An 8,608-nucleotide genomic window follows, 5' to 3' on the forward strand; every position below is an offset into this window, starting at 1 on the left:
GAAGAACAGTTGGCAGGACGGGTGCTTGGAGAGCTCAGCCAACGTCTAGTCCAAGAACTGAGAGAGATAAAATCTATGTTGTACTCAGCCAAGGAGATTAAACAAATCATGTCGTACATAACCAGGAAGTCAGAACCTCACACAGACATGTCTATGGAACCTCCTTGTACTAAACTTTGTTTCAAAGATATTCTTGATCACGCAGTATCCTTGCGGGTGAGGCTTGAGAAGCAAGTTGTGATTGTTTGCACGAAAGTGTAAAATTTGCAACTCGTGCGGTAGCTTTGAAAGGGAATTCCCACAGGTTCCGTGCCTTGCTGGAAACAGATTTTACGATTCTAACTACATCATGTTTTTGAAAATACTACGAAAGAAAAACAATGGTGGCAGTGGCAGAACATTCAACTGATGTTGAAATGAAGAATGCCGATAGTCTTGGTGAGGGAGATACTGCAGACACGAAGAAATATGGTGATGATGTAAGTGCTCAGGATATCAGAGAACATGCTATGCAAACTGTAAATGCAGTACAAAGTAGATTCTCGATTTATATTAAGAGTATGCGATGTCTCCCGAATACACGAAGGAAACTTAATTCTGTTCTCCTTAGAAGTACTATTACCGGTTTCTACACACACTCTGCAATTGAAAAAGATTCGGTCAGCTACTTTGTCAAGCATAGGTTTGGTTCCTGTTAATGGTATTGGTAGGTGGGACTTCACAAGACATGGCCTGCATCTCAATAGGAAAGGGAAGGGTAAACTGACTGGGATGATAGCAAAATCTTTAAGGGGGGGGGGGCACTGAAACTCATGGGAGTACTTTTTTTAGGCTAAGATCAGCATCAAATCATCCTACATTGATTGAAATTGAACTTAATGAAAAGTTCAGACAGGCAGGTACTAGTGATGTGAAAATATTACAAGATTCTCATAACAGTACAGTAAAAAATAATCTCAGTATGTCACAAGAATCATATAAAAGCACAGTAAAAAATAATGTTAATATATTGCATCAGAACATCAGGTGATTAAAAAACAAAGTAGATGAGCTTCTTGTTTATATAGAAGATTAAGAAACTGAGGGTGCCTGCCTGCGACACCATATAGTCACAGGTATGGAAATGGTAAATGTAGGTGGATATAAGCTTCAGTACATGTAAGTAGAGACATTATGGAGAGAGGACGAGTTGCCATACATGTTAAAATCAGTCATAGTGTGAAAAATTTGGAAACTAAAAAATTTTGCATAGAGCAAAACATAGAAGCATGTGCATGTGAGCTTAAAATAAATAAAGGCACTTTTATAATTGTAGCTGTGCATAGGTTCCCATTGGGAAAATTATAACAATTTTTGAAAAACTTGGATTCTTTGTTGTGCTACCTGTCAGACAAAGGAAAGCAAATTATTGTTTGCGGTGATTTCAACGTTAATTTTCTGAAAGATTCAGGTAGAAAGCTTGACCTTGAAGTATTACTTGGTTCTTTCAATTTGACATCAGTTATTGATTTTCCTACTCGGGTGGTACAGGAAAGCAGCAGACTGATAGATAACGTTTTCATAGATGAAGATAAATTCAATCAAATAAAAACGTTTCCTGTTAAGAATGGTCTGTCTGATCACAATACATAGCTAGTTACAGTATACGATATAGCTCCATACAGTAATGCAAAACAGGCCTCCAATATAGTGCGCTCCATTACCGATTTAACACTTCAAAATTTTAGGGAAAGCTTGCAACAGTTAGACTGGGATGAGGTGTACAGGGAACATGATACTAATTTAAAATTTAATCTATTTCATGATACCTTTGTGTGTATATTTGAAAACAGTGGAACATAATTGTAAGAAACCATGTAAAAAGCCATGGCTAACTAAAGGGATAAAAATATCATGTAAACAGAAAAGGGAAATGTATCTTATAGCTAGGAGGAGTAATGATCCCAAAACAATGAAACATTATAAAAACTACTGCACTGTATTAAGAAAAGTTATTAAAAAATCCAGAGCTATGTGCATTATGTCTGAGATTAGCACATCTGATAACAAAATTAAAACAAATTGGAATATTGTGGAAAGGGAAACAGGGCAACCGAGAGCACAGGAAGACTGTATTTCTATCAAACACAATGAAAAGTTTGTTAACAAGAAGTCAGAAGTAGAAAACATTTTTAATAATCATTTTTTAAGTGCTGTAGAGAAAATAGGTTCCAGCTATTAATTAGAAAATTCTAGGCAGTATATGGAAGAAGCAGTACCTACGCAATTTGATAAAAATGAAATTCAACCTACCTCTCCTATTGAAATTAGGAAAATAATAAATTCACTCAAAAGTAAAAGCTCACATAGAATTGATGGCATTTCCAACAGAGTACTAAAAGCTTGTTTCCAACAAATAAGTAGGATTCTCAGCCACATATGTAGTAGCTCACTGAAACAGGGAATTTTTCCAGATAGACTAAAATATGCTGTTGTTAAACCGTTGCATAAAAAAGGGGATAGATCTGATGCTAACAACTACTGCCCAATCTCACTTCTGACAGCTTTATCCAAAATTCCTGAAAAAGTAATGTATTCAACAGTAGCATCACATATTTGTGAAAATGGAGTACAAACAAAATGTCAGTTTGGTTTTCAGAAAGGCTTTTCAACAGAAAATGCTATATATGCTTTCACTAATCAAATATTAAATGCAATGAATAACTGAACATCGCCCATTGGGATATTTTTTGATCTCTCAAAAGCTTTTGATTGTGTGAATCATGAAATTCTTCTAGATAAGCTTAAGTATTGTGATATGAATGGGACACTGCACAAATGGCTTAATTCATACTTAACTGGAAGAATGCAAAAGGTTGAAATTAACAGTACACATAGTCTACAAAAACCAGGCGAATCCTCTAACTGGGGAGGTTCCAAGAACGGTGTCCCACAGGGTTCAGTCTTAGGTCCCTTATTGTTCTTAATATATATTAATGACTTGCCACTCTATATTCATGAAGATGCAAAGCTAGTTCTTTCTGCTGATGATACAATTATAATAATCACACTCAAGAAGCAAGAATCAGCTGAGGAAATTGCAAATAATGTTTTTCAGAAAATGATTAAGTGGTTCTCTGCAAATGCACTCTCACTGAATTTTGAGAAAAGACAGTTTATACAAGTCTATAAAATAAATGGCATAACACCATTGATAAATATAGACTGTGAACGAAAGTCTGTTGCTAAGACAGAATACTCAAAATTTCTGGGTGTGTGCATTGATGAGAAATTGAATTGGAAGAAACACATCAATGATGTGCTGAAACGGTTAGTTCAGCTACTTATGCTATTAGGGTTATTGCAAATTTTGGTGATAAGCATATTAGTAAATTAGCCTACTAAACCTATTTTCATTCACTGCTTTCATATGGCATCATATTTTGGGGCAATTCGTCATTAAGAGAGAAAGTATTCATTGCACAAAAGTGTGTAATCAGAATAATAGCTGGAGCCCACCCAAGATCACCTTGAAGACATTTATTTAAGGAACTCGGGATATTCACAGTACCTTCGCAATACATATATTCACTTATGAAATTTGTCCTTAATAAGCCATCCCAATTCAAAACTAACAGTGAAGTGCATAGCTACAACACTAGAAGAAAGGATGATATTCACTATTATGGATTAAATCTCACATTGGCACAGAAAGGAGTGAATTATGCTGCTACAAAAATCTTTCGTCATTTGCAATATAGTATTAAAAGCCTGTCAGATAGCCAACCAACATTTAAAAGCAAAGTAAAAGAATTTCTAAATGACAACTCGTTCTATTCAACAGATGAATTCTTAGATATGAAGTAGTAACTATAAAAAAGTTGTTAATTAATTATTTTGTGTAAACAAAACTTATGTTAAAGTGACACGTTCCACATCATTACGAAATGTCATATTCATGATCTATGGAACAAGGATTAATGGATGTATATGTATGTATTGAAGCATTATCAAATTCTGTGGCGGAGCCACTTGAAACAGAAGGATCGACATACCAACGAATGCGTAGTGGAAAAGGTTCATCTTCCTGAGGTACATGCATACATACATCTACTGGTTCTTCTGAAGTTGATTAATGGATTATGAAGATGCAGTTACATGTTCTGACCTCCTTATGCAAAAGGTGACGGCATGGAGTAGAAGAACTCTTGATCTTGTAACTGCAAAGTGCTATGAACTTCAAATCACTTAGAGAAAAATAGGGAATTTCTCCTCTCTAGACTACGCACAGAAACTCTGCGGAATGATAATGAAGGACAAGGAGTTCTGACAAACTGTCTGCTTAGAAACTATTTACATTATAACCTATACGACCAACTTGACAAACTGGTGTCAGAGTCAGTTTTCCCGGAGTCTGATAGCAATAATGAATGAGCTCGTTTCTTTTATTATCTTGGCAGGATTAAAGCAGCCCGTTTAGAATATATAACTGCACACAAAAATCTTGTTCCGGCATTGAGGAACACTCCACAGAAGGCAGCAATTGGGTTCTGGCAGATCGTGCAAAAGTTAGCTGTCACAATTGAATTACTTTTCGCAGATATACCAGAAAGACATATCTTGAGACACGCTGCATTAAGATGGTCATTGGACCTTATTTCCAGGTAACTCAGGCTGTTCGCATGGGAAATCTTGAATGTTTTGGAAGAATACTTGAAAACTTCGGTCCACAATCTACATAATCCATTTACTGTAATTTTATGTTTGAGATACAATGTTATCAAGACAGCGATCAGGTCTGTGAGTTTGTCGTACTCACAAACCGCTCCAGCGCACAGCAAAGAAGTTAGGTCTTAGTTCACTACAGAATGCGGAGTTCATTTTCGCAAATGCTATTGGAGGTGGAGGCACTGAAGTCACAGTGGATCGCGAAAGAGGGTATATGCGTAGTAGAGATACTAACGTATTGTACGAGAGAACCTCAATCTTCACATCAGCGTATTTCGTTTTGTCTGGAACTTCACAATCAACGTGCAAAAGCCATGTCTTATCCTCAAAAATCGTATGGTGAGTTCCTGTAGTCTGCAGAAGAACGGAGAGAACAACAAGATATGATACTTCCGAAGGAATGGCTGAAGAGGGTGATGATGGTTTCCCGTAATTGATGTAATTAATTATTATTTTTAATGAACAGATGTTTCTTTTGTTTCAAGTAACAAAATTTTCTGCGTTGTTTAATCCATGCAGTTCGCATTCTATAGTTACTTTACGTTGATAAATAAACTCTCATTTACAAACAATAAAAAAAATGGTCGGTAGAGCAATTGCACGCGAATGACAAAGGTCCCGAGTTCAAGTCTCAGTCTGGCACACAGTTTTAATCTGCCAGGGACTTAGGATTATGTGCTTGTGACTGTGCAGATTTTTGTGAGGCACAGAAGATCATAGATCGCCGATAGGAAACTGTGCATGCTTTCGGAGGCTGAAGAATGCATTCGAAATAATTTTACTACATTAAACCGAGTTTCATATATTACAAATTGGCACAAGAGTTTTATTTACATGTTCCGTTTCAATGATCTATCGTACATTATTACGAATCTGCGTCACAAAACATGTTGACGAGACAGATATTTATGTTACATTCTTAACAGACCTTGCCTATAGGTCTTCTATTGGTATACCCTCCCACCAAATGATGAACGACGGAACAGTTGGAAAATAAAAATACCCCAAAATTCTGACAGCTATTTGTCTGAATTAATGTTACCGTTAACCTAGCTCTCTTACTGATGTTTAACGTTCCTTTATCCAGTTCTGAGTTCAAGCTCAATGACTCTTTACAATACGTTTGTCTACCACGTTTCATTGTATGAAGGTAAAATTTTCATGCATGCTTTACACCATTGAATTTTTAAGCTGTTGCCCTCTTTGAACACATGAAAAACAGGTGATTTCCGCGATTTTTCAAGTAAAACAAAAAAGGTATTGCTAAATACGATGATATAGTTTCAATCCTTACACTTTTATCTTTTGTGTACACGTCGGAAGCTCCCTGTAACTACTGCACCAGGTGGAAGGTTCCCTTGCAGCCGGAATATTAGTTATCGGCGGGAATTCCCGAAGCCCTCCTACTAGACGTCTAACAAAATATTTTTGTATAAGTGGTTTTCAATATATTTTCTATCAACATACATAGGGTAACTGAGAAATAATAAATCGTAACAAAATGGTGACGTGTTGAAACGAATGTCATTTTCTCCGCGCAGAAAATCGAGACAAAAGCGTGCACCAAAAACAGACTTTTGAAGATACCGTAAAACATCTACTTACAATGATAGAGAATTCGATTTAGAATGCCGGCAACAAATTCCGATCCATATTTATTGCACCATAATCAGGCTAGGCTCCCCGCCAATTTGAAAAATACTGTTTCAAGAACAACGCATGTAAAGTTTTGACTTACATTTTTTGAAATTAATTTAAGCATACCTGTAACCAGCGATCCTGGTCCATGCAGCAATCCTTCCAGATCAAAATGGAAGTCCTCCTCCATCTTCTTCGCTGCCGCGGTGGTCCTGCAGGCCTCTTTGGCAGCTTCCGTCATCCGCTGCTCTGATCGCCCGCTATTTGACACAAAACTATAGATGTATCTGAAATTTTGTTCTGTCCATAGTTTTTTAAGTTTATAATATGACTGATTTTAATTTTTAATGTGAGCTACTATAATATATAATTAATTCTGACACGATCTTTACAAGTTAGCACATTCAACGGCGAGCAACTTTACTTCTGTTTGCTGGTAATGTAATCGTTGGTGACACAGTGTTTACATCACTCCCACTTACCCCGCTCACTTGATCAGTTTCAGTGTCTGCGCAAACTAAGCAGTTTGTGGTCCCAAAAATGTATGGTGTTGTCTTGTTATCTAACAGGAGGTAATAACAGTCAACTGTGAAAGATCGTTTTCCATTGTTCCTGAGGAATTTCATTTCATTAGCCTATAATCATATTTAATCTTTTTCTTATTACACAAGATTCACTTTCCTACAGCAGTGTTAGTACTGACATAAGTTTATAAAATTTAAGATATGTTTCTGTTCTAATTCTATTTTGGAGAGATCTTCTAATGGTACAGTTAGGTAACTGAATTCAATTTTGTCTTTTTGATCTAGGCCTCTCCTGTACGTTAGCATGGTCCCTAATAATTTAAATCTATCTGTTGTTTTTGTTGTTGCGGTCTTCAGTCTGAAGACTGGTTTGATGCAGCTCTCCATGCTACTCTATACTGTGCAAGTCTCTTCATCTCCAAATAACTAAACCTACATCCTTCTGAATTTGCTTACTGTATTCATCTCTTGGTCTCCTTCTATGATTTTTAACTCCACACTTAACTCCAGCGCTAAATTGTTGATTCCTTGATGTCTCAGAATGTGTCCTGTCGACCGATCCCTTGTCTTAATCATATTGTGCCACAAATTGCGTTTCTCATCAATTAGATCCAGTACTTCCTGATTGGTTACGGGATCTAACTGTCAATTATTCAGCATTCTCCTGTTGCACCACATTTCAAAAGCTTTCATTCTCTTCTTGTCTGAACTTTTAATCGTCCATGTTTCACTACCATACATAGCTACACTCCATACAAATACTTTCAGAAAAGAATTCCTCACATGCAAGTCTATATTCGATGTTAAAAAATCTCTTTTCTTCAGAAATGCTTTTCCTGCCATTGCCAGTCTACGTTTTATATCCTCCCAACTGGGACCATCATCAGTTATTTTGCTGATCAAATAGCAAAACTCATCTAGTACTTCAAGTCTCTCGTTTCCTAATCAGGTTCCCTCAGCATTACCTGATTTACTTCAGCTACATTCCATTACTCTTGTTTTGTTCTTGTTGATGTTCAATTTATATCCTCCTTTCAAGACAGTGTCCATTCCTTTTAACTGCTCTTCCAAGTCCTTTGCTGTCCCTGATAGAATTACGGTGTCATCGGAGAACCTCAAAGTTTTTATTTCTTCTCTATGGATATTAATTCCTACGCCAAATATTTCTTTGGTTTCCTTTACTGATTGCTCAGTGCACAGACTGAATAACGTCGGGGACAGGCTACAATCCTGCCTCAGTCCCTTCTGAACCATTGCTTCCTTTTCACGCAGGCTACTGTTATGACTGCCGTCTTGTTACTATACAAGTTGTAAACATCCTTTCGTTTCATGGATTTTATCCCTGATACCTTCAGAATTTCAAAGAGAGATTTCCAGTCAACATTATCAAAAGCTTTCTACAAATGCTATAAAGACGTTTACCTTTCCTTAACCTATCCTTTAAAGTAAGTCATAGGATCAGTATCGCTTTGCGTTTTCATTCATTTCTCTCAAATCCAAACTGATTTTCCGCAAGGTCGGCTTTTACCAGTTTTTCCACTCTTTAGTAAAGAATTGTTGTTAGTATTTTGCAACCGTGACTTATTAAACAGATAGTTGGGTAATGTTTACACCTGTCAGCACCTGCTTTCTTTGGAATTGGGATTATTACATTCTGATTGATGTCTGAGGTTATTTCGCTTGTCTCATACATCTTGTACCCCAAATCAAATAATTTTGTCATGGCTGGTTCTCCAAAT

The 8,608-nt window shown here is 36.6% G+C and overlaps 1 pseudogene; it reads left to right on the forward strand.

Annotated features, from left to right (window-relative positions):
• The first annotated feature begins 380 nt into the window (after window positions 1-380).
• On the forward strand, window positions 381-5,140 carry LOC126457313 (probable 26S proteasome non-ATPase regulatory subunit 3; annotated as a pseudogene).
• Window positions 5,141-8,608: the final 3,468 nt, after the last annotated feature.

Source organism: Schistocerca serialis, chromosome 2, assembly GCF_023864345.2.
Source record: "Schistocerca serialis cubense isolate TAMUIC-IGC-003099 chromosome 2, iqSchSeri2.2, whole genome shotgun sequence".
NCBI classification, from domain to species: domain Eukaryota; kingdom Metazoa; phylum Arthropoda; class Insecta; order Orthoptera; family Acrididae; genus Schistocerca; species Schistocerca serialis.